The following is a 25,622-nucleotide window of genomic DNA, read 5'->3' on the forward strand; positions in this document are numbered from 1 at the left end:
TCGGTTGTCAAAAGTTGTACATGACAAGTATAAGATTTCATCAGAGCAGAACAGCTGCATCTAAAGCTGTGGGCACATTTTGATTCTGTTGTGGGAGACAGATGTATTTCTGTACTTTTTATGCAGATTTATATCACTCTGGTCCCCATTTCCTCCATTCCGTCTTGAGCCAGAAGCAAACATGATCGTCCAATCAGATGTGTTTATTTCAGTGATGCATGTGAAATGAAGGAGCGAGTTGGTTACCGATCATTTCGAACAAAATTAAAATTTCTCTCACCTCAGACTCGTGATGGAACTTTCAGCTCTTTTATCAGATTTTCTTCCTTCCTCATGAGCAGACATATTTGTTTTGATACAGATGGACCATGCTTGTCCCTGATTGGCTAATCCACCTGTCAATCACACCCAACTGAACTCACAAAGACCAGGCTCACAACGTAAACAGAGGTTAGTAGTACTCAGTTACTTTCCCTTGAGTAACTCTTTAAAGAAATTGTACTTTTCAGAGTACTTTTCTAGCAGCATACTTTTACTCCTACTTGAGTAATATTTGTATTCAAGCAGCAGTACTCTTACTTGAGTGGAAGTTGTGGTTCCTCTTTCCACTGTGAGTAAGTGATAAAAGTTTTATGTCGACAATATGAAATGATTTGAATGTGTTTCTTGCAGCTCCTTCAGATATGATTTAGTTTGTCTCATTTTTGTGTCTGTCTGCACCAGATTTTGTGCATTATTTCATGTTTTGTCCTTCACTTAAACTAACTTAAGTATAAATAAGATGTTACGTCGCAATAGTTACTCTTTAAGTTACTAGTACTTTTCTCAAATACTTTTTCACTCATACTTGGACTACTACTTTGTACTTCTGCTTGACTAATATTAGCCTGAGTAACATTTTTGGCTACACTACCCCGTCTGCTTGTAAAGTACTGCAGAAGACACACAGACATACATCTTGTTTTGATTTACTTAAACTGAGCTGTCAGTCAGGCCCTGCCGCACACAGCGCCTCCGGTCTCTGCTAACATCTTTTATGAGTGCTGCCCCTAGAGGCCCGGGGAGACAAGCGCAGCCCGGGGTGGTGGAGAACGTACAAGACGATACAGAGAGCGGGATCTATTTGTGTGGCAGTTGTTTTTCCAGGCCAGGGAGGAGCGCGGAGGGATATTTTTAGAGCTGACAGCAACGTGACGGATGTGCAGGAATAGAGGCAGGTCCATGGGCGGTTTACTTCTGTTTTCTACACACAGGTTTGCATTCAATCAAACACATTTACTTGAGTAACGTGTTGAGAAAAAAGTACTTCCCAGAGTAGTTTTCAGACACGTTGTCAGTCTTAACTTGAGTAAAAGTTTTGGTTGCTCTTTCCACTGTGAGTAAGTTTAAGTGACAAAAGTTTTACGTTGACAATTTGAACATTAACTTTCAATTTTAAATCAGATGGTACTAATACTTAAGTACAATAAATACGTCATATTTTAAAACGCATCACTCAAAATCAAGGCAGTCCAAGTATTTCACATCAAGGAACAACTCGGACATTCACACACAAGTGCAAGAAGACACTGGGGACGAGGTGGTTTTAGTGTCTTGCCCGAGGACACACCTACAGTATTCATCTGTGGGAGCTGGAATCGCACCACCAACCTGTGGGTCAGTGGGTCACGTGACTCCTCAACCAACAACGAGAGCGGGATTTGAACTGGAAACCTTCAGATCGGAGGCCGAGCGCTGCACCGGCCGAGCTCCTGTCGCCTCAAGATGTGAATTAAAATACTACGTCCACAGAAATCCCTCTATTCTTTGCTGCTATAAAAATGATTTAAAATAAAGTGCCCAGAGAAATGAGAAACGGCAACAAATGCTACAACAGGAGGCCACTCATTGACACTTCGCATTAGGTCTAAAATGACTGACAAACATGATTAATTAAGCTCTTTGTCCAAGTCTAAAAGATTTGTTTCCTGGGCTTCTGTCCTTGTTTAGAGCGTGTAATCCACCAGCAGGTTGTGTCCAATTTACCCCATGTATTTGAGCAAAATGTGTCCCCTGTGTGCTGTCTGCCTCTGATCATAAAGCGTTTTCGTGTCTAATAATCAGGAAGTGGGTGTTAGCATGCAGACATTCCGCTCTGTTCTAGAAAAGTTGTGAATCATTAGGATGCTCTGAATGCATAAGGTAAGTGAGGAGTAACTCTGGGCCACTGCAAACGGTTTAAAATGAGCTAAAGATCATTTTAAACAGGTAAAAATGGATTTAACCGTTTTAAAATCAGGTACATCGTCTGTAATTGAGATTTTATTTCAGATGCTCTTCCAGATAAACCTCCTTCTGTGTCTTTGAATATATTGTCACACATACATTTTTTCATTATGCTTCAATCATGTGAATTTCTTATCTTTTGGAAATAAAATGACTTTTGCTTTATAAAATTGAAAATGTGCTTAAGAAGATAAAAGAGTAAAGATTAGACACTGCAGGTGAATAGGGAAAATCTTATAAATATCAATCTGATACAGTTATGTAAGAAACTACCGTAGTAAGAAATATTATATATTACAAGTTCATCATGATGTAATTATATATATGTGCAGTTTGGGCCATTTTATGTGTAAAATGGCCAAAACTGCACATATTTTGTCATATTTGATTAAAGTAGATATGAGTGAAAGCTGGCGTAAAAAAAATCTATTTCTAGCCCCATTCTTTGGAGTTAAAACTTGCATAAATCAGGCTTAGCATAAAATATCAACGATCTGTTCAAATCTTGTTAAATACAAGACTGGAATAAAAGACATATTATTGTGGCTTTAATTCTCTTTTAAAACATGCTTTTGGTCACCTGGGATTGGTATTTCACAATTTCTAATGTAAAATAAGGTAAACATTTGGAAAATATACTTTACAAACTACCCCTCCATTTCATATGAGGCATTTACACACTGGAGCGCCCTCTGCTGTCCACAACGGGAAGGAACAATGAAAGTAAACAAAAAAAGCCCTTAAGCCAGTGCTAATGCCAATGCTAATAGAGCCACGTGCTTGTTATGAACACAATTTGACAGAAGTCCGGCGATGGTCTGTGGGCTTAAACGCAGCACAGAAGTCTGGAGTTTTATCAGTGACACAACAAAACTGGCAAAATCAAAACCTTTCAAATTTTTGAGGCTCAGAGATGACAATTTTGGATTAACGTAGCAATGAAACAAGCGTGAAAGCAGCAAAATACTATCAGGTGTGCTTTTATTTTCTTAATCAGTGACACACGTAGGATTAAGCAGCGTCGTGTAGTAACTGTAGCAAAAATGAAAAAAAAAAAACATAAATCCGCTACTTGCTAGGTGTGATCTGCAGCTATCCGTAGAATCCGCGTCAGCATGCGGCGCTTTGTTGCTACGGTGACGTCAGCTCCCGTTGGACACCGGACTTGTTTCTTTTATTAAGCCATTTCAGATCAACAGATTAAAATATCCACATTATAATAATCTACGGGTGTCACGGAGCTCGTCTTCTTTAAAAACTCCAAAAAAGTCAATTCGCATAATCCGTGTCCTTAGAGGTCTGTTCACACGTATAATTCCTACTGTTCACTGCGCGTTACACCATGAAGCGTCCCCCCCGCTTCTCCGCGGCGCTGCTCCTCACAGTCCGGCAGATGGACACCCAGCCTGGCACGCACAAAAATAACCGCTCACCAAATCTCAACAGGACATTGATTTCCCTCCACGCCGAATTACCAACGATCCCTTCTTCTTGGCCCTCCCGTTTCAGCTTTGTCCTAATGCGGTTTGGGACTTTTTGATTTGATAAACGCATTGACTCCATACAGCTCTCACGTCTGGCTCAAATGTTTTGTTGTTATTGTGTATCGCGCTGTCGTAGAGGTGGTAGAGTAGCAAAAAAATGTATCTTGAGAGTCAGGTTACTTCAAAATAATATTATTCAAGGAGAACTGCGAAGTAGCGGTCCAAGAAATTAGGGGGAAAAATGTATTTGGGAAAAGTACTAATCAAATAAGTGTAACTGTTGGGACGTAACATCTGATTTTTACTTTGAGGTTACGATAATTTGAGGGATAACATTAGGTAATACACAAAATCTGGTATTTTCAAAGGATAGACACAAAAATAAGACAAACCAAATCATAATTAATCATCAAATCTGAAGCTTTTGTCACTTGAAAGGTTTTTATTCTGCACTTTTCTCCTTAAATGTTAATTTTATGATGATTATTTGTTTCAATTTGTTGTATTATGATTTTAATGTATTTTATATCCTGTAAAGCACTTGTGTACAAATTGTGCCATACAAATAAACTTGCCTTGCAGATTTTCTCAAAGTGGGAAGAGGAACTACAACTTTTTACTCAAGTAAGAGTACTGTTACTTCAATAAACATATTACTCAAGTAGGAATAAAAGTATCCTGCTAGAAAAGTACAATTTCTTTAAAAAGTTACTCAAGTATATGCAACAGTACTACAACCCAATCGCTCAAGTCTCTTTATCTGTTACGGGCCTGGTACGGTTAGCGCAGCCGCGGCGTTAGCTTATCTATGATGGATGTGTTACACTGTGTGGTTAGCGTAGGCTGCTCTGTGTTAACAACATGTGGACACGCGTCTTTGTGATCTGAACTGTCAGCAGAAGAGCCAGCGACTTTTTTTACAGTATCAAATCGACACTTTGCAGCTGATGTCACTGGAGGTGTGATGCTAACTGTAGGCACTGCGCTGTCTGAGGCTTTGTTAGACATTTATCTGAGCTTTGTTTTAACACAATGTGGTAAATAACACTACAGCCACGAGCTAGCCGGCATTAGCCAACAGTTTTTCACCTTTTTGTTGAAAATTAGACACAGTGAACACTCGTAATAATCACTGACTCCTGAAAACGTGTTGTTTAAATGCACTTTGTATTGTGTCACCATAGTAACAGATGAACATTCCGCCATAGGCATACATGCAGAACCCTCCCGGCCTGATGTCACAATAGAGACGGGTGATAAACAAAATGACGGCAAAATAGTTGATCTGACAACTGACATTTTTTTAATACTTTTTTTAATAAATGTGTTCAATTTCTTCCTCCAAAATTAAAAAAAGACCCACACTGAGCTTTAAAGAGGAGGTATTTTGCTTCTATTATTATTTTTGCTGTATTAACACAAAACATATTTAGATCACCATGTTACTTTTTATAGTTTTGAAAATGCTGTGGTCACCAATAACATGTTTTATAGGATTCACTTTCGTTTTTTTGGCGCTCTGAGTCTTCTCTCCCGTTGCTCTCTACGCTAAGTCACTCCCCCTTCAGAGCGCTATCGCAACACAATCAACACGAAACCCACTAATGAAACTACTGCACATCACATCAGGTTTGTTAAGTTGCTGTGTACAGTTTTGTATCATGTTTTTGTGTATTTATGGACAATTGTCGTGTGGGAGCGTGGGTGATGTAGATTTGTGGGCGGAGCTTTGCACAGAGATCGCTAAATTACTCAAACATGCATGGATGACGTCTAAAACCTCTTCAGGCATGTCTTTGATGAGGGAACGTTATAACATGGTAGAAAGCAAAAAAAAAAAATCCATTTTCCATGATTGCCCCTTTAATTATTCAAAATGACTGAATCTTGATCTTGATTAAAATTTAATTAATTTCACAGTTTTAATAGGATCAGTTGGATCAGTTGGAAGTGCATTTACGTGAATAACTTAAAATCATACTTCTCATCTCAGTTTTCAGATCTTGTACTTTTACTCTTACTTGTAATATATTGTACAGTGTAATAGTACTCTTACTTGAGTAAAAGTTTTGGTTACTCTTCTCCCTGTGAGAAAGTCTACAAGGGACAAGAGCTTTATGCTGACAATATGAACATTTGTGTTTGTGGTTATCTTTTTTCTCTTAAAAAAAAATTGGAATGGACACGGATATGACTCATCAGAAGTTTCAACATCGCTGCAAAAGTGTATTTTTACTTTAGCTTAGCTCAACAGTCCGGGACTGAGTCATGCTGCACAAAGGTCAATACACTGACATAGTTCTGTTTTTCATCTACTTTCTTTTGCAACAATAGTAAATATGCCAGAAACAAACTTCCCTTTCACTTATAGACACTTTCCAAACTCACTGCTTCACTGCTTTCTCCAGATTTAAACTCACACTTTACACTCCGCCCTTTTAGGCTGTCCTCCCACCGCCACGCTGAGTCCACATAAAAGATCTTTAGTTTTGACGTTAAGGTTAAGCTACAGTGTATCGTCCCTGTAGGAGAATCTGTCCTCTCATTTGACCCGTCCTTCATTAGCACTGGGCTACTTCCTCATGTGGAGCAGGGACCCATCTCCAGATCTTGAGCTAGTCTTGGTCAGAGCTCCCTTTGCTGGAGGATTTGACCTATTGTCACAGACTGTATAAAGAAGTGAACTAAGTGAGCGTGACGTCACCCACAGCGTTCAGCTCCAGTCAAATGAAGCTCATCGAGGCTAGAGCAGGTATAGGGGCAAATGTGGAGCCATTTTGTGTGATTCTGATGAACGTAACGGCCCTTCCCGCCCGCATTGCTGGTTTAGCACGGAGCACTTAGCAACGCTGTCAATCAAACCTGTTGCTAAGGCTAGTGGGAGCGACCTCAGACAAAGAAGGCGCATGTTAATAATGTTCATATTAATGTTTAAATAGTTAAAACAACCATTTTAAGACAAAAATGACGAGGCTCACGGCAGCAGTTACAGAGAGAATGGCCACAGTTTCCTAATGAAATAAAGTGAATCGATGGAGCCGGATGCGTGCCCATGAGGCTAGCAGGTTAGCTATGTCCGTTTATATACACAGTCCGTGCCTATTCTGCGGGTTTTGGGTTGATGTCGGAAAGCGCAGTGCTCAGAGGAAACACAGACACAGAGAGAACATGCAAAGTGAAAGTAAAAGTGCCTGGAATAGGATTTTTAAAAAGTGCTAGGATCACGTATTTGTATGAGTGAGCGATGCAGACAATGCAGCTGGATCAACCGAACTCCGCCGATACATGACAAACCAAGGCCTGACCCAACAGTGAAGTAAACAGACCTAAACCTACGTGTGAAAACAGCCCCTGAAGTGCCCACTCCCCCTCGTGCTACACTGGTTCGTACACAGGCTAATGGTCCGGCGGCTGCTTTGTCTGCACGTTTTATTGTTTCATCTCTCAAGTGGATGGCTTTTTAATTACACTCTTTGCAATTATGATTGGAGCATTTTCTCCTTTGTGCCGCACACAAAGACTGTCTAATATTAGCTTATCTCCAGAACACGGCCCTCAGCGCTGATAGGGCTCGCAATGAAGAGCTTCACAAACGTGCCCAGGACGCTCCAACGCATCCAAGGACAGAAGAATGGCAGAATTATTCAAGTGAGGGGGGCTGTCCGCTCAAGGCTGTCTGTTTGGGGGACCTCGGACGGAATATACGCATACCCGCTGTTTGATAAACTGCAAAAAAACTCTATTAACACCAACGTTCAACCCCGAGCCATTAAAAGCGAGTCATGGAACTTTATTGGTGAAGGGTACGCCACCAATCCACAGAAGTGAGTAGTACACTTAAGTTACTTTTTAACAAAATTGTACTTCTCAGCGTATTTTTCTAGCACTGTACTTTTACTGCTACTTGAGTAAAATTTGGATTCAAGTAACAGTACTTCTACTTGAGTAAAAGTTTTGGTTCTTCTTCCCACTGTTAGTAAGTCTACAAGTAACAAAGGTTTTACCGCTCCTCCTACTCTTTTACTCTTTTACTCTTACTTGAGTAATTTCTTGGATCACTACTTTGAACTTCTACTTGACTGACATAATTTTGAAGTAACGTTACTCTTACTTGAGTACAGTTTTTGGCTACTCTGCCCAGCTCTGTCTATCCAAGATGTTATTGCTATGTCTGGAATTCAAGTTTTTAGCAATAAAACAGTAAATAAAATGCAAGATGGGTGCATTTATTCCAGGCAAAGAGATAACATGGACACAAGCTGGTGCTGGATCCTCCACCACAAAAAGTTACACATCTGCCTCCTCAGCTGTTTTTGGTTCATTTTTATGTTTTTTCACAATCAACCAGTTATAATGTATTTATTCATGTGTTGTACTGACCAATCATATTTTTTTTTCTTCCATTTGTTTAACCAACCAGTCCTGTTTTTTATTAATATTTAAACTGCTATGATAGGGCGATACTGAAGATAAAATCACAAGCACATACTCTTTATTACTATTACTTTATTTAGGTCAGTACTGCAGGCTAAACGACATGATTGGCTGAGATGCAGTGACATGAAGAGTCAGTACGGCGGCTAAAGACTCATATAATCAGTCCGTTCTGCAGGTAAACTGATCCGATCTGGCTCTACCTGATTATTTTGTTGATTACTTCCATTTATGGGGTTGTTTTAATATTCATGATGACGCATTAGCACTAGCCTTAGCGTTGAGACACAAACACCTCCTTTTATAAACACGGTGTCCTCGGGTAAAGGATGCACCTCGTTAGTTTGATCTTTAAGTCTGTACACGACCATCAAAGGTTTGGACACTCTTTCTTTTTTCGATGTATTTTTTCCTTTAACCTCCTGAGACCTGGTGTCCTCATCTGTGGACAACACATTTTGGATTGTTTAGGCCACAGTGCAAATTTTTAGAACAACAGCAACAAGAACATGTTCAATTTTGAATATTTCTAAGAGTTTAGAATATTTTTTTGTAATTATTTTTATTTAATTATTTTTTTTTTTATTTGTTTTTATTATTATTATTTTTTTTTTATTTACTTTTTTATTTTTATTTTATTTGATTAAAGCTCGGGTCTCAGGAAGTTAAGTTTAACCACTTTCTGCATTTTATAAACACACAGAAGACGTCAAATATACGATGCAAGATATGTAGAATTATGTAGTAAAAGGTACATAACTCAACTATGCGTTTTATTTTCAGATCCTCAAAGCAGCCGCCCTTTGCTTTGTCGACGGCGCTGAAAACCGTTGGCCTTCTCTCAATGAAGTCCGTGATGAAGTCTCCTGAAACGGCTTTCACCTCACAGCTGTGCCTCGTCAGGCGCAACAACTGGGGCGACAGTATCTCCGCCGGTGGAGCGTTTGTCCACTGATCCGAAGACTGGCGGTTTGAATCCCGCTCTCAACATAAACATCATTGTCTGTGCACACTGGTGTATGAATGTGTGTATGAATGTGTGTATGAACGGGTGAGTGGTTCTGTGACGTACAGCGTTTCGAGTCCCTTGAAACTAGAAAAGCGCTATATAAAATGTGGCCGTGTACCAAATGCCAAAAGTGGAAAGCACTGACCAACGCAAAGAGTGACTATTTTTTTTTATTTTGAGTAGATTTTTTTTAACATTTGCTACATTCCATACGTGTCATTCATAGTTTTGACGCCTTCAGTGAGAATCTACAATGTAAATAATCAAGGAAAAATGTGTCCAAACTGTTGACGGGTCGTGTGTTGTAATGATGATATTTTGTGTTTAGCTCACAATTAACACCTTTAGTTGTTCTCGTTTCTGCTAATGTGTTGTTAACTGTAATTGCTTTTGTACGTGACGCTCGGTTGCTATGCCGACACGTTGATGTGAAGGTCCTATTGTCGAGTTACTGGTCCGTTTTGGAGACTGGCCCTAGTGAGTTGAGGCCGCTGTTGTTTCGCTCTTGTTTTGTTGTGGTTTACGGCCCTACAGTCGCCCCTTGTGTTCGGAAAATAAACCACGAGAAGAACTTTGGCGCGTTTCCTCAGACCAGACTTGGCAAAAACCCTTAGAGATATAAATAGGAAGTAGTGACGCTAACACTGAAGTCGAAACTACGGTAAATGACATGATTTGCACCTACTATTTTTATTTTTTATTCTTACAGCTACAGGTCCTGATCGAAACAGCATAGACAGCAAAACAAAAAAATATCGTCCTATCCATGTCCACTCCGAAACGTCTTTTCAAACATGGCCGACACCTCTGATTGGTCCAGCCGACTATAATAGACTGTCTGGGATCCTGCTCCTCTCAAGGCTGTGTATTTTGAAGGAGACCTCGGAATACCTCGTGCCGCACGGTTTGACGGTCGGCACACGCGGATATCGCCATGGGAACCGACCCCCCCCCATCCACACACACACACACACACACAAACGCACATACACCACCCCACATCTCCTCTGCTCCTCTTCGGAATAATAGGGTCCAATCTTGTGGGTCTTTTGTCCGCCGTCTCCGCTGCTCTCCGCGTATACGCTTCATCCAACTAGTCATCTTTTCCGCCTCAATATTCCATCTTTCGCTTCATTTTTCAGACATCATTTTGTCCGGGGCAGTGAAGCAGGCAACAATACGAAGACTGTTTCACATTTCAAAAAGGTGCATTTCAGTGATAAACCTGTCTAACTAAATGTGTTCTTAACAATAGCGGAGTGTTTTGTATTCTATTGGGGTTCATTCACTGCGGCGGAGAGACGTAAGCTCACTGTTAGTTAGGAGACAGGAGGAAGGCCGAGGAAAACAAGATGTTATCATGATTTGTGATCCTGTTTTATATTACTCCAAATGGTGCCGATGATATACGCGTTTAAAAATAGAAAAAAAACACACAAAAAAACAGATATCTACAGCGATCAAGCAGATTGGAGATTGACCATTCGTTTTCCTCGTAGACCGCCGCCAATCAGCACCGTCGGCTTCTACACGCACGTCTACAATCAGTGTTTTGCCCAAAGACACAGCAACAGTTTTGCAATGTTCGAACTACATTGTCGCACCTGTTGTTCCCAGAAGTCTCCCATCCCAAGTACTAACCAGACCCAGTCCTGCTTAACTTCTGGATTTGACGGAGGTGAATTTTTGGGATTCTTTCATTTCCAGACCGTTTGAGGTATGTGTGCGTGTGGAGTTTGCGTGTTTTCCCCCTGCACGCCACCCAAAGCTTCTGAAAAGTCTTTATCCCGAATGCTATAATTGAATAGACAGCTATAAATGTTCCCATTTACTTCAACCTGGGTCTGATTTTCAAACCGTGACAGGAGGAATTGGGTATTTGAACTGTTTCACGTTACCCATAGACTCCACGCTAAGTACTTCCGACTCCGAGCCTTTCTGTGTGTGGAGTTTGCGTGTTCTCCCTCTGTCCCGTTTCCCCCGTCAACCCAAAATAGGCACAAAAGGTCAAATCCTCCAGCTAAGAACTATCTCAAGATGTGGAGATTGGTGGTTGGCGTCCGCTGCTCCTGACAGGTTGCTTCGGTGGCACTGAAGTGACAAATGATTCATAAATTATGCGCTAACCTTATCCTTAATTCCCATTTCTCAAAAAACCTTTGGCACATCGTTAGCATTCACACCGAAAATCTTTGGTGGTGTCACTGAGAGAAAGACTATCCTGCCGTTACAGTATTTGTCGTGTCCGTGCTTAATAAAAATACAAAGAGGTTGTTTTATAATTTGCTGCAGTCCGTGTCCCCTGCCCAGACTCTGCTGTGGTCAGTCTGAGATCACACGAGCAGATCGATACCTGCTCTGCTGTTTGGAGTGGCCATTACACCTGCTCTGCTCCCTCGCACAGACAGTATAACACAAGCGCTGCCAGATACGCGGTTTTCCTACGGATTTGGGCGGCTTTTCGAGAAAAATACCGGCTGCAGTTTTGGCCAGAGGTATTTTCCAAGTAAAATGTATTGATTTTAGAATAAGTCCTGAATTTCACTGACAAATCTTCATATTCAAAGCCATCTGCGCTGAGTGAACCCTCTAATTGTGCATGAGAGAGCGGAGGGGGCGCGCTATTTTAATAAATACAGTGGAAAATCCAGCTGCGCCGTGCATTCTGCGGGTTTTGGGTGTTTTTTTCAGATCCTCTTGTGCACGTTGAGTCGCTGAAACTTGGCAGCCCTGGTATAGATGCCGGTTTAGAGGGCTCAAAGGTGGGATACGTGGGAGCCTAAAGGAAGCCTGGATGAAAATGAAATATGTTTTTGATTATTTTTTATATCGCTTTGCCAGACAGACATTTTTTGACTCAACTCAACCCAAGGAGAAATGCAAAATAGTTTTAAATAATGGTTAGATATAGTAGAAACAGAGCACTGGGTAAAAATGCAGTAGCGTCTTACCATAGCTTTTAAATCTATTATTTCATTAGTTTTCAATGAGAGACCATACGCAAACTAGTGTAGACAGCATATTTAACAATGCAATATGATCAAACATATATAGAAAAAAAAATATTAACATTTTTAGTTCAAATTCTATTGTTGATTTGGTTGACAAAATGTGTCGGTGATTTCAAGTTCTAAAACTAAGGCTGTGCAATAGATCGCACTAGCACCAAGGTCCTTTATCTGACAAAATTACAGTTTTTAAAAGAATTTTAAATAAAGCTGATTTTCCGTATTACTGTATTTTCCGGACTATAAGTTGCTCTGGAGTATAAGTCGCACCAGGCAAAAAAAAAGCATAATAATGAAGAAAAAAAAGCATACAAGTCGCTCTGGAGGATAAGTCACACCAGAAGTTAAAATGCATAATAATGAAGAAAAAAAACCATAAGTTGCACCAGCCAAAAATGTATAATAATGAATAAAAAAACATATATAAGTCGCATCTGTGTATAAGTCGCACCCCCGGCCAAACTATGCGACTTATAGTCTGGATAATACATTGAGTCCAAACAAAATGAGCCTTTTAGTCCTGGTTTTGTCTCAGAAAGTTTCACTCATAGACTGTATAAAGAAGTGGACTGAGGGAGTGTGGAGTCACCCACAGCGTTCAGCTCCAGTCAAATGAAGCTCATCGAGGCTAGAGCGGGTATAGCGGCGAATTTGGAGCCAAGTTCCATATTTGGAATTCCAATCACGAGCATCAGAACGACCAAAAAGCCAATCAGGAGCGAGGCTTTTGATTAAATCTAAATAACAACTTCAGCTTTACCAACTTGCGATGCACATTGTGTTACGTGAGCTAAACTACAGCGGTGTGTGTTGACTGACAGAAGAAGATGTGCTAAATATTGGTCCAGTGCACTCGTGCGTTTGATAATCACTTTTGTTTACAGATGTGTGTGCTGCAAACTCTATAAACCCTGACACAATCTAGTGCTGTGAGTTTAATCGAATTTTAATCAAGTTCAAGATTCAGTTGTTTCTAATCACCAACAGTCAGCTTGTGTCTTATTTAATGGAGGTCTACAGCCAATCCTCTGTCAGCAAACGCATGTGGTTTGGAACAGACAGTGTTGAGTGGTAATGATTAAAAGTCCGTGTTGATTATGTTCAAGAAACCATTATCGAAAGCCAATTTGATTTGTTTTTAATTAGATCAAATCACATCAAAATTGCGGTAAACCAATTTGGGCTAAAGAATTATGATTAAAAAAGGGGGTATTTTACTTCTACGGGGTGTTAACTGTCAACACATAACATATTTAAACCACCATTTTATCTTTTATTACTAAAAAATAAAACCATACTTCCTTTTGCTCTCCATGCTAAGTCACTCCCCCATCAGAGCGCTATCACAACACACTCTCTTTCTTTTTTATCTTTATTTCTACAGGGAAACCCAATGAGATGCACGGTAGTTTCATTAGCATGCATCCCGCTAATGAAACTACTCTACATTGCGTCAGGTTTGTGAAGTTGTAGTGAATTCATTTGTATCCTTGAATATTTATGAAAAATCGCCACGTGGGAGCATGGGTGGCGTCAGCTTGTGGGCGGAGCTTTGGACATAATCGTACTTTACAGTGGTCCATCAGTTTACAATGTGAATAAAAAGTTGTAGCTAGTCAGGCTACAACAAAACATCATTGACTCCACATCTACGTTTAGAGACCCCCGCACGTTCTTGAGAAAGTGTACTGTTTTGAACTTTCATTCTGACCGTCCCTCAGGCCAGAGCTTCACCTTTGACCTCTGGAGGACCTCCCTCAGGAGCCCTGCCCAGACACAATTACTTCCACATTTTTTCACCGCAGGAAAACAGAACCATACCATCACAGCAACACTGGCTCTGTGTACATTCAACATAGCACACGGCGTTAGCATTAGCCCCAGAGGTAGTACTCAGTTACATTTACAAGAAATTTGACTTTTCAGAGAGCTTTTCTTGCAGCGATCCTTCAAATATGATTTAGTTTGTCTCATTTGTTTGTTTGTGTTCGTGTCTATTCTTTTTAAATCGACTTTTTTGATGTTTCTACCATGTTATGATGTTGTTCCCTCATCAAAAAACATGCAGATTTGTGTATTTTAGCAATCTTTCCCATGCCCTATTCCAACCCTCCTTATGATTAGCTGTAATATCCTGCACAAGCCTACGTCACTCATGCTCCTGTATAGAAGTACCAGACGTAATACACAGTGTTTTCAACTCAAATCCCACATCACGAAAGTTGGGGGTGTCTCTTGCATTTCTCTATCAACAGCAAAAGTTTTCATTGGCAGATTTATAGAGAGCTCAGCAGCAGATACCGTCTTCTCCACTTCCATATTTAGTGTTGATGGGGCTTATGCTTTAGTAAACATATCTGAAACAGAAAGCCCTTTAATGTTCGCAGTTACTCTTGTACGAAAGTAGTAGTAGACAGAGTAACTTCCTTCTACTCGAGTCATTTTATTTTGAAGTAACGTTACTCTGCTGGAGGTGAGATGACGTGTCTGGGGTGAGGGAAATCCATCCATTTTTTTTCCCGATAAGCGTAAGAAAATGGATGGATGGCGACGTTACTCTTACTCGAGTACAGTTTCTGGCTGCTGTACCACCTCTGCCAACGCCGTGACCCTCTGGTGTCCTTGGTTCTATGCAGCAGTCCAAACTTTATTCTGTGCATTTGATTTGCCTTAAGTGAGTCCACTCAAGCATTCCCACTCAAGGCAAACAGTCATCTAAATGCAAAATCAGCGTATAGGCATGCATATAGATACAGCCTCCCTGCGTTCTGCATAAACAATGGGAGTTCGGAAGCACAGTAAGTCGGCAAAATGAATACTAATCCGATCAGCTGGATGTACAGTAATATTGTACGTTAGTGTGAGGCGCTGCACCGGATTTTTGTACTAGTTTGCAGTGGTCCAAAGTTATTCCTCACTTACCTTATGCATTCAGAGCATCCTAATTCTTCACCGTGATAAATTAACTTTCAGAAACCACAGTGGATACGCTAATGCTAACAACAGCTAGCATGCCAGCACACACTTCCTGAACATCGGACAATAAAATGCGTTGTAACTGGATGCAGACGGTACACAGCGGACGTATTTTGACCTCAAGAGCTCTTTATGTAATATAGCTACTGGGGCAAAACAGACTTTGCTCAAATGCATGAAAACAAATCAGGTACAGGGCCTTTCAAAGCTAAAACATTTGTTATTATTTTGTTTTTTAAATGAGGTACTCCTGACCAACATCCTGGCTCCAGATCAGTCCCTGAGAATTGCTCCAGACAGGTTTAATCCCAGTGGTATTTAAGGATGGATCAAACAGAGGACATGTTTCCCTATGAAGACCAAAAAAAAAAAAAACATCAACTTGAGCATAACAACAACAATCTGTAAACCTGGAAACAATTACTCCACATTACAACATTCTGAAGTAATTGGATTAACACTCAATTATATATTCTTAGTTACGGTGGCCAAAAGTATTACAAAAAATCACTACTAAAACGAGATACTAATAGGTGCAAGTACAAGACAAAATGTGATCTTTTCAGTATTAGAATGATCTCAACACGGCAATATAAAGTGAAGTACTATTATTTTATGTTATTGTCTAAAAAAAGAGCTTTTTTATTATAATTGTGGAATCAGAATCAAGTCTATTACAAGCTACTATTATAAAACAAGGTTGAAACTTCAGTTAAATTCATAAACAGGAGTACCTAGCTGGAGGATTAGCCTATGGTGCATGTTTAAAGAAGACATAACATGCTATTTTGTTAACGATCATTCACTTCAAGTTTTGTTCATTGTAAATCGCAATACTGATCTAAAACGACTCATAATAACAGAAGCGCTGCAAAATACGTCCTGTTCAAATTTGTCAAACTGTGGATTGTCATTTATTCACTTTTTCAACTCTACATACAATAATCGCAAGTAACTACAGAGCGGTGGGCGGGGCTAGGGGGTAGGTGAAAACTGAAATCGTCTGAGGACTCAAACCTCAAATGCAAAACAGTACGGTCTTACTCAAATATGAATCAACCAACCAAAATAACAACGAGATCATGACGAGGGAACAGTTATAACAACCTCCCCTTTAAAGTTGACAGGGGAAAGTGGATCACCTTGACTTAACCCCCAAACACAGACAGAACATGCAAATAGTAACAACTTGTTTTAACCTCCTCAGACAGACAGAACATGTAAACAGCAACACCTTGTCTTAACCCCCAGACATAGACAGAACATGTAAACAGCAACAACTTGTTTTAACCTCGTCAGACACAGACAGAACATGCAAACGTTAAGACCTTGTTTTAACCTCCCCAGACATAGAGAGAACATGCAAACAGAAACAACTTGTTTTAAACTCGCCAGACAGACAGAACATGTAAACAGCAACACCTTGTTTTAACCTCCTCAGACACAGACAGAACATGCAAATGGTAAGACCTTGTTTTAACCTCCCCAGACATAGAGAGAACATGCAAACAGCAACAACTTGTTTCCACTTCCCCAGGCACAGACAGAACATGCAAACGTTAAGACCTTGTTTTAACCTCCCCAGACATAGAGAGAACATGCAAACAGAAACAACTTGTTTTAAACTCGCCAGACACCGACAGAACATGCAAACGTTAAGACCTTGTTTTAACCTCCCCAGAAATAGAGAGAACATGCAAACAGAAACAACTTGTTTTAAACTCGCCAGACACAGACAGAACATGCAAACAACAACATCTACACCTCCCTTTTCAAACTTCAGCTGTAACAATAACCATTAGCATTAGCAGCATTAGCATTAGTCTCAGAGTTGGTGGCTAGTCCTCAGTTACACGTTACATTCTCGTGCGTAACTTTTCAAAGAAACTGTACTTTTCTAGCCGCGTACTTTTACTCCAACTTGTGAAATATTTGTATTTAAGTAACAGTACTCTGCAGCTCCTTCAGATGTCATTTAGTCGGTCTCATTTTCACGTCTGTCCTTTCTAAAGACGCAGTATCGTGCAAATTGTTATCGCATCGTCCCCCCCAAAAAAAACAATATACATCAAAGCGCAACAAGATAATGACGAGGGAACGCCGTTACACCAACCTCCTCTTTCAAGTCGATAAGAAAAAGCGGATCACCTTGTCTTAACCCCCAGACACAGACGGAACATGCAAACAACAACACCTCCCCCCCCCTCCCCTTTTCCAGTCTTCATCTGTAACTGATTAGCCGCTCTTTGGTTCAGCGGGCTAACTTTCTCTCCTCCCTCTCCTCCGTAAACACGCTCCTGACGCCGTAATCACATCCTTTTCGGAGATGGCGGGATGGCGGGATGGTGGTGGGGGTGACGCGACGGAGAACGGCCTGACATGTTCCGAGCCTGATTGGATCCAGGGAGACATATTTGGCATTCTTGCTCCTCTCCGGTCTCTCCTTCACACGTGTTGCGGGGCATGAGGCCGGTCTTGGGACCAGTCTTAAGACCAGTTTAGAGAAAGGAGGGTTTTTTTTTTCTCACGTAGAATCTGAGACGAGGATGAGCCAAAAAACCGACGTGTTTGTTGTGTGATTTGTAGTTGCGGTTGGAGCAAAAGTTGTATGTTCAGTTCAAATAAAAAACATGAGGTGTTGTAGTTTTTTTTTGGGGGGGGGAAGTAAACACGGAAAAGCCTCAAAGACAAACGCGGAAAGTAGTGCAATATGTTAAGGTTTACACTTCCCAAGCATTTAACCACGCACTTTCATTAGCCACACACTGAACTTCTCTAAAAATACGAGCTGGTACTGACAAAACTCTTAAAGGCACAGTGTGTAACTTTCAGGCAGGATTCCACAGTGATAAAAAGTTAAAACCAGACGTAGGAACATTCAGTTTTATGTGGAAAATGTGGGAGATTATAGACAAAGGAGCTAAATTTCCGTAGAAGTAAGCAGGAAGAGGCCGTCGTCCAAGTCAAGTAAGAGTCAGGTTTGTGGAGATGCAAGCGCACTCACAGTAAGGACAGAAAAAGTGACATACTAGGGCTTTAATATCAAAATAACAATAGCCAGTAGATAGTTTGGCTCCAACTCCAACTACAATGTTCCAATAAAAAAACAACTTTACTGGTGGAAGGTCAGCCACCTCGTCTCTGTCTCTGTGATGATTTTATTGCTTTGCCTGGAATGTTCCGCAGTGTGGCATTAAACTTAACTACGTCTTTGAAGACCAGCAGGAGTTGACGCCAGGTCAGTTCTGTGGAGAAGCGGCAATGCTCAGAAAAAGAATGCATATTTTTCAAGGTTTCTGAAGCATTCGAAAATAAATGCAAGATATATAAACATTTGTCATACTGTGGGACATTTCAGAAAAGTAATAACATCAAGAGACAAGGTGACTACTGACTTTCCACCAGTAAAGTTGCACAGTGCATCTTTAAGTCTATCAAAGAAATAGGAAGAATAGAAAGGACTAAATTACCCGCAAATCCCAATTGTGTTTTGCTGAACTCTATTTGCAACATTTTAACAACATTTCCAAAGAAAAATTTTACATTCCACAATTCTTCTAACCGTCTTCAGTTCTGGCTGGAAACGGAGTCACGGCCCGTCTGCGCGGAGGAGCAAACTACGCTGAAACTAACGCACTCTAGGTTTTTACAGTACGGAACATCTGAACGTTCACGATATTGCATCCACTCTAAAATACAACCAACCAAAACTCTAAAACAGGTCTAAAGATGGACAATTACAGGACGAAACTATGCCTAAAGTACCCACAAAAACTACTCTCAGTACCAAACCCACGCCTCCAGTGATCAGAGCACCACAGTGTGAGAACCAGAGCTGCGCAGGTGATTGGACAAACCACCTGTCAATCATTATCAACAACTTATTTCCTCCAATGAGAGCAAAGCAAGCAAATATGTACACTTACATTACAATGCTACTAATTGTTGCAGGGTTAGATTAGCGCAGTAATTAACCGTGTTTGCCCATTAACCTGATGGTTTAACCCCCCACTCCCATTAGTACTGCCATTGTGTCCTTAAGCAAGACACCAGTCTGGTTAGTAAATGTAGACTACAGCTATTTAGAAAGGCTTATAACTATTAAAGGGCCCATATTATGCTATTTTCTGATCTAGTTATAATGTTTCTCATCACAAAACAGACCTGGAGTTGTGTTTTTTTTTTCATTCACATATTTTAATACACAAATCCTGCATATTTAGAGTTCAGAAGACACTCAGTTCCACCTTGTGATGTCATCATGTGGTAATACAGGAAGTAGTTCTCTGTGTTTGTAAACTCCACACACCTTCACAAGAATCATTTGGATAATTTCAGCCCCGGAAATGCCAATCTCTACTGAACTAAAGGTAAAAAAAAAAAAGTAGCTGTTAACTTGAAAACTCCCACTTCATGACATCACAAGGTGGAACAGAGGATTTTGAGCTTTGGAGATGTTACAGACGAATGACGCAGGGTTACTCAAACATGTGTGAATGAAACAAAACACAACTCCAGGTCTGTTTTTGATGAGGTATCGGCATGACAACATGATTCCAAGCTCATGAGAGTCAATTTTGCGTAATATAAGACGTTTAATGACATATTTACGACCGCTATTGCTGCTGTTACGTCATTGGCCCATAACTGTTGGTACACATTTGATCTAAACACGATTCTGTAATTACGTGACATGCATTAAAAATAAATCATTGTTGCTGAGAGGTTGTCAACTACAGAGATGGTATTTCACGAGGTGTTAACCACTCCTCCGCTCATAAACAGGAAGTCACCCTTGATTTTGTTCCTCATGCCAAAGCTGTCTGTGCTATAGCTTACTCATCGCAACAGCACATCCTGACATGTGGTTTTCGAAATGAGCTAGTCTAAACCGTGGCAGCAGGTCTACAGTTGACTTCATAACCACTTACTTTCCGATCACGCCAAACCCCACACGTCTCAGATTTACAGATGTTCGCTTCACTTCGGCTTTGCGTCTAAATCCACCGGTAGAACATTCATCGTGATTCATTGTGACAAAATCCAGTAAACGCTACTTGCTGCTGCCTGCGCTAACCACTCTGCCACCAAGCCACAGTCCCGCTTTGTGGTACTTTATTTCAACTGTTATATACTCAAGTCTGTAAAGTCTTGAAATGATGAATATTAAAAGTGAAATGACCCTGAACCAGATGGAGACTGTCTAGGACCACTGGCTCGGTTTTATTTCTGTAATAAATGAGTTGAATCTGTGATCTGTTCTCTGTTTTTAGGGCTTTTAAACTCGATTTCGGTACTAAGGAATAGACTTGATCCTCGATACCGATTCCGATACCACAATGATAAAGTAAAAAGCGAATTTCAACCACGAGTATCATAGCAACCAAAGCCAATCTGGAGCGAGACTGTTGAAGGTAACCTGTTCCAAACCTGTTGCTAACGCTAGCAGGAGTGACCTCAGGGAAAGAAAGCACCTGATTTGTCTGTTATTAATGTTCATATCTTGGTTTACGGACAAAATAGTGGAATAAAAGCATCAGGATCATGTAGAGCGGGTTAATACGAACATTTTAAAACCAAAACGACGAGGCTCACAGAATCGGTGGAGCCGGAAGTGCGCCCATAATCACTTCCGCAGAGGCTAGCAGGTTAGCTACATCAATTTGTATATAGTCTATGGTTCTGATACAATTCAAGATCATTCTAAAGATATTCAGGAAAGGTTTATTTCTGTCCTGTGAATGTGACTTTTTTAGCATTGATACCTGCTCAAATGAGTACCGTATTTTCCGGAGTATAAGTCGCACCGGCCGAAAAATGCATAATAATGAAGAAAAAAAACATATTTCACGTATAAATCGCATCTGAGTATAAGTGCGACTTATAATCCGGAAAATACGGTATCTGGTTTTGATGCTAGTTTTAGTATTAGTATTCGTAGTATCTGGTTTTCGATACTTCTGACAGTTTTAGTTCAGTGTGAAATACAGTAAAGCAAAAGATGAAGTTTAAATCTGTCAACTGGACAAATCGTAGGAGTGAAGACGTTTCGCCGCTCATCCCAAGCCTCTTCTTCATTTGTCTGATCGGTGTGATATGTGCGCTCGTTTTGCCTCTCAAACACTGGAGCAAAGTCACTCGTCTTTTTTCTACCGTTGTCTCGTAAACAGACCTGTCACAAAATATTACTGATTCACTTTATGAGCTACTTTCTTCTTTGTCCATTTTTGGGACACGGTGGACGTAATCGCTTAGTAGACGGATAATCGTGACACCAACTATGACGTTAAACAGCAACTCTGCCGGCGTCATCCGCTCGTCTCTACAGATATGGGTGCGTTTAATGCCATACTGTGGAACATTCCAGTCAAAGAGTTAAAAAGCAGACCTATTACTATGTGACCAGCTCGACTTTTCAGAGCTTTTAACCACGTTGTAGCCATTTTCCTTTCACAAATTGACCCTCTCGAAGTCGTATTTGGAGTGATTCATATTTGTGCAATCTTATTTTTGAAGACGCCATTTTGCCGATCGGTCCCCGTTTTCACCGCCACAAGTGTGACGTACTTACATTACGCTCTTCATTTTTATTTTCTTAATCGATGACGCCTGTGGGATTCGGCGGTGTCACGTAGTTATTTTGGTATAAGAGGGTCTGTCAGCCGCACTGCTCTTTGTTGTGATGACGTTTACGGCGATGCAGTTTTCTAACGCACAAATCAGCTGACTCGTATTTTATTAAGTTGTTTTAGATGAATATTGTGATTTAAAATGTGCAAATTATAAAATGATCCACGGGTGTCATAAATATATAGCAAACAGAAGCACAATACATCTTCTTTAACATCCTCATGGAGACAGGAATAGGTGCTGGACAAAGTTACATCGTGCACCTTTAGTAGCCGCTCGAAGGTGTTAACTTTACACAAGGGAGCGTGGACATTTACACAAGGGAGCGTGGACATTTACACACTCTGCACACATCAAAGTTTGGACTGAAGCGGGACTAAACCGGAACAGAAACAAACCAAGTCAATGTCAGAACTTAACTGGCTTTAAGTGCGTGGCTCTGGAGCGGCTGCAACATTTTCAAATCCAGCACGAAAAAGCAGCCAAAAACTCAAGTAAAACAGACTAACATTGTTTTTTTTAAAGTGCACTGTGTAATTGTTTTTAGCGGAAGGTCTCCCACTTGTTAGAGATGTTATCGCTTAGCCCCGGAAAGTTCCACAGTAAGGCATGATTACACTTATCTCTGTTGACTGAACTGGCTACAGATCAATCCTGTGGCGAGACGACCACTCACAATAGGTATTTTTAGCGCGTCTAATTAATGAAATAAATGAACGAATCAGATACTAATCGATGATAAAGTTAGTATCGAAACCAGATACTGAGTTGAGCAGGTAGAGACACTAAAAAAGCCACATTCGTAGGACAGAAATGAACCTTTAGAATGATCTTGAGCTGGATCAGAACAAGTATAAGACACATAGACTAGTATACACCCATGGACCACTATGAACCTACCAGGACGACTGAGGGATTACACAGATATAAGACACATGGGACTAGAAAAGAAAGTACTATTATTTAATGTTGAAAATCGCATTCTATTGTCTAAAGAAAGAGTGTTATTATTATTATTATTATTATTATTATTATTATCATTATTATCATTATTATCATTACTATTATTATTTTATTATTTATTTATTTATTTGGTATTGATTATTATTATTATTATTATTGTGATTATTATTATTTATTTATTTATATATTATTGTGATTATTATTATTATTATTTTTTTTTATTTATATATTGTTGTGATTATTATTTTTTTATACATTATTGTGTTTATTATTATTATTATCATCATTTTTATTTATATATTGTTGTGATTATTATTATATTATTATTTATTTTATTTATTTTTTTATACATTATTGTGTTTATTATTATTATTAACATGGTAACATGGTACATCAAAACCGAGTTTAATCCTTAGTATGAAAATCGAGTTTGACATTTTAGTAGTCCTATCATAAACACTAACAGCCAGAAAAGTTATAGTGCAGCTTTAAGGGGAAAAAAACCCCAAAACAAACTCACTGCAGCAACACAAATGACACAAAATGACTTGTTTATCTCATAATTCTGTGTTAATTTTATCCTCACACAAGTGTCTGACCTGTCCACCTCCAGGAGACAGTTTTACGCAGGACACTCTTCAGGTTCTGCATCAACCAGTGGAATATGTTCTTCAAAAAAAACGCCAAAAAACGTCAAAATTCACTCTCAAATGTAGATCCTTTGCAGCCGGTTGCTTAATTAGGTTAATGAACGTTGGTTTGAGCTGAACATTAATTGCAGTTGGTTCAAATTGGCTTAAAATGTTCCGGAAAAACCCAAAACTGCACATGTTGTTAGCGCCACAATCACATCTCCGCACTCATCTTACCTCCGGATCCTAAAGTCCTGAAGTTCAGTGGTCGGTCGGGTCAGCCCTCCGCCGACACGCGCATTCTACTCTCCTCAAACACGGTAACGACGGTCCGCGCGCTCCACAGGTCCGGTCCCCGCGCGCTGTTGCTCCTCCTCAGCGTCAAACGGTAAAAAACAAAACAAAAAAAAATACAAAAAAAAAAAAAAAAAAAAAAAAAAAAGGTGTGGGGGTTTATGGCATTCCCCCCCGCGCCTGTCACATACCGGCTCCGTGCTCCCGCGTGCGCCCGGATCCTTTTGTGCTTTTGGCGGGGAGGAGGAAGAGAGGAAGCGGCGGAGAGGTGCGCGTCGAGCGGGGAGGAGGAGAAGAGGAGCTCCGTGTCTGCTCCGTGCGCCACAGCCTCCGGAACGACTCTGAGCACAGAGCGGAAAACACAGAGCAGAAAACAGAGAGGAAGAAGAGAGAGGAGGAGAGGAGAGAGGAGGAGGAGGAGAGAGGAGACAGACGCAGCGCAGCGGTGGAGCCAGGCGACTGACAGAGAGAGAGAGAGAGAGAGAGGAGGGGAACGGAGGGAGAAAGAGAAGGGGGGAAAGAGAGAGAGAGAGGGGGGAGTGAGAGGAGAGAGAGAGAGAGAAGGCTGACAGGCGACTGACAGAGAGAGAAGAGAGAGGGGGAGGGAGAAAGAGAGAGGGGGAGGGAGAGAAGGAGAGAGAGGGAGAAGGAGAGAGAGGGGGAGGGAGAGAGGGGGAGAAAGAGAGAGAAGGAGAAGGAAAGAGAGAGGGGGAGAAAGAGAGAGGGGGGAGAGAGAGGAGAGGGAGGGAGAAGGAGAGAGAGAAGGCTGACAGGCGACTGACAGAGAGAGGAGGAGGAAAGGGAGGGAGGGAGAAAGAGAGGGGGTGTGAGAGAGGGGGAGTGAGAGAGAGAGAAGGAGAGGGGGAGTGAGGGAGAGAGAGGGGGGAAGGGAGAGGGACGGAGAAGAAGAGAGGGAGGGTGAGTGGGAGAGAGGGAGGGTGAGTGGGAGAGAGAGGGAGGGAGAAAAGGAGAGTGGGAGAGGGGGGAGGGAGAGAGAGAATGGGGAAGAGAGAGAAGGAGGGAGGGAGAGGGGGAAGGAGAGAGGGAGAGAAGGAGGGAGAGAGAGTGAGGGGGTAGAGGGAGGGAGAGAGGAAAGGGAGGGAGGGAGAGAGAAAAGGAGGGAGGGAGAGGGGGAGAAGGAGGGAAGGAGAGAGGGAGGGCATGCAGTGGGAAGAGAGGCAGGGAGGTGGAGGGGGGAAGAGGGAGAGAGAAAGAGGAGGGCAGGAGAGAGAGGGAATGCAGGGGGAAGAGAGAGAGACGGAGGGAGGGAGAGAGAGAAGGAGGCTGGAAGAGGGGGGAGAGAGGCAGCGAGTGTAGGGGGAACAGAAAAGAGGGAGATCCCTTCTCCTGGGAGAGAGAGAGGAAGGGGGGCGTTTACAATAGAGAGACAAACAAGGGGAGACAGGGAGAGAAAGGGAAGGGGGACAAGGAAGAGAGAAAAAGGAAGGAAAAGGGGGTGGTTTTACAATAGATAGTGAGGGGGAAGAGGGGGAGAAAGGGGGAGTAGGGTGAAGAGGGTGAGAGAGAGGGGGGAGAAAGAGGGAGCAGAAGGGGGAAGAGGGAGAGACAGCGAGAGAAAAATACGGGGGGGAAGAGGGAGAGATGAAGGGAGAGGGGCTGAAAGAGAGTGAAGGGGAGAAGATGAGGGGGAGAGGTAGAGAAGGAGGGGGAGCGTTACAGGAGAAAGACAGGAGGGGAGGAAAGGGGGTTTACAATAGAGAGAGAGAGAGAAATGAGGTGCGACAGAGAGAGAGGAAGGGAGTGGATGGGGGAAAAGGAAGAGAGAGATATAAGGGGGAAGAGGGAGAGAGGGGGAAAAGGTAGAGAGAGAAGGAGGTCCCCCTCCTCTCATTACAGGAGAAAGAGAGAGGATGGGAGGAAAGAGGGTTTACAATAGAGAGAGAGAAACGAGGTGAGATGGGGAGAG

The 25,622-nt window shown here is 41.3% G+C and overlaps 1 protein-coding gene across 1 annotated transcript in view; it reads right to left on the reverse strand.

Annotated features, from left to right (window-relative positions):
• LOC117384111 (raftlin) overlaps window positions 1-23,781 on the reverse strand; it is a 131,447-nt gene extending 107,666 nt beyond the window's left edge. Inside the window, exon 1 of the mRNA XM_055228109.1 lies at window positions 23,639-23,781. The gene's annotated coding sequence lies outside the window, so the exon portion shown is untranslated. The remainder of the gene's footprint in view (window positions 1-23,638) is intronic.
• Between the last annotated feature and the right edge of the window lie 1,841 nt (window positions 23,782-25,622).

This window comes from Periophthalmus magnuspinnatus, chromosome 16, assembly GCF_009829125.3.
Source record: "Periophthalmus magnuspinnatus isolate fPerMag1 chromosome 16, fPerMag1.2.pri, whole genome shotgun sequence".
NCBI classification, from domain to species: Eukaryota; Metazoa; Chordata; class Actinopteri; order Gobiiformes; family Gobiidae; genus Periophthalmus; species Periophthalmus magnuspinnatus.